This window comes from Mus caroli, chromosome 9 (assembly GCF_900094665.2).
Source record: "Mus caroli chromosome 9, CAROLI_EIJ_v1.1, whole genome shotgun sequence".
NCBI classification, from domain to species: domain Eukaryota; kingdom Metazoa; phylum Chordata; class Mammalia; order Rodentia; family Muridae; genus Mus; species Mus caroli.
The window spans coordinates 52658359-52660365 of NC_034578.1; the positions used below are offsets into that span (position 1 = coordinate 52658359).

General features: G+C 45.4%; 1 pseudogene; it reads left to right on the top strand.

Moving 5' to 3' along the window:
• Positions 1-45: 45 nt before the first annotated feature.
• On the top strand, positions 46-1375 carry LOC110302344 (annotated as a pseudogene).
• The last annotated feature ends 632 nt before the right edge of the window (positions 1376-2007 follow it).

Below are 2007 nucleotides of genomic sequence, written 5' to 3' on the forward strand. Positions count from 1 at the left end.
GGGGGAAGAAACCCTGGAGCCGAAAGTAGAAAATCCTGTGGCAGCTGGGAACCCTTGTTGGTGCTCCCGTAGGGATTGCTCTCATAGCCGGCATTGCCCTTCCTGCCATGATCATTGGCATTCCTGTGTATGTGGGCCTCAAGATTCATGATTGCTATGAAGGCACAGATGTTTCGAAACACAAGTGGAATCTGGCCATAGCAAGTGGTGTTGCCCTGTCTATAATCGTCTCTCCGGTGGTAGCTGCAGGGACTATAGGCATTGGTGTTCCTACNATGCTAGCTTATGTCTATGGTGTGGTCCCAATTTCCCTCTGCAGAAACAGAGATTGTGGAGAGTCTGCAGGAAATGGGAAAGGAGTAAGGATTGAGTTTGATGATGAGAATGACATAAACGTAGGTGGGACTAACACAGCCATCTATACAACATCAGTAGCAGAAGCAAGGCACAACCCTAGCATAGGAGAGGGAAGTGTCAGCGGCCTGACTGGCAGTTTGAGTGCAAGTGGAAGCCACATGNATGGAATAGGCACTATTGGCAACAACCTGAGTGAGACAGTCAGTACCATAGCCTTAGCTGGAGCTAGTATCAAAGGCCTTCTGTCAGGAAGTGCCATGATNAACTGTTTCAGCAATTTGCAAGTTCAAGCAGGGGTACAGAAAGAAAGGTATAGTCTCAGTAGAGAATCTGGCACAGTGAGTTTGTGAAGAATTTGTAATAACAGCAGCACCAAAGCAATGGCAGGATCCATTCTGAACTCCTACATCCCTCTGGACAGAGAAGGGAACAGTATGGAAGTGCAAGTGGATATTGAATCAAAGCCATTCAAGTTCCAACACAGCCNTGGAAGCAGCAGTGTGGATGACAGTGGTGCTGCCCAAGGCCACATGGGCAGGTCATACAGTGGCTTGCCTGAAGGTAAATCCAGTGCTACNGAGTGGTCCAAGGAAGCAACAGGAGGAAAAAAGTCAAAAAGTGGTAAACTGAGGGAAAAGGGTAACATGAAGATCAATGAGACCAGAGAGGACATGGATGCACAGTTGTTACAGCCACAAAGCACAGACTTAAGTGAGTTTGAGGTGCCATCCCTGAGTGACAACATGCCATCTGTAGCAGTCTCCCACTGCAGTCACTCGTCTTACTTAAAAAGCATGAGAATGTCTTATAGTCACCATTCCAGGGGTTGTCACACCCACTTCCCAGCTGTGAACACCCTTNCTGAGGTAGAAAAGGATGGGCTGAAACATTCACCACACCAGTGCAGCAGTGCTCTGCNTTCCAAAACTGCTTCCTGTTCAGAAGTTCCACAGTCCATCCATGCAGCAGACAAGCATGGCACCAACTGACATTGGGGGAAGATGATGGTGGATGGTGATGCACTGAGAGAGACAAATAATGACCACTTGCACCAGACAGCAGACTTGAAAGTTGCTGTCCTGACTACAGTGTAGGCCAATGAATGCTGCAGAGTAAGAACCACTGAACAACCTTGTTGGGAGCTGGTTGAACCATCTGTGACTGTTAAGCTTAAGTTACCAGAAAAAGCCAGGTTTTATTATTGTAATGCAAATACAATTTATATGTCTAGCAAAGCATTGTGTTTCATGGTGGTATTAATTACCAAATTATGACATGAAGNCTTTAAAGTGTTCGTACCAGAATAAAACACTGCTTGATGCACATACAGCTGTATTGAGATAGAAAATTGGCTTAATTTGTAATCATGAGATACTAACACTGTTCTATGGCGTTCTTAAGGAAAATTGTGGATGAGAGATGTCCATGGCTGGTATTGAATGGTCCTGTAATACACCCTTTAACTTGGAATAAAGTAGGCAGATATCAATGCTTTGATAAAACAAGGAGAAGATGTCCCTGAGTCCTGTTTTAGCTATTGGAGAATCGTCAGAGATCTCCTTAAACAGGCAGAAAAGGGCTGAGAGGGCGCTCGCCTCCTAGCCCTTACTGAAGATTTTTTTAGAAAACTCCTGATCACTGTTTCACAAA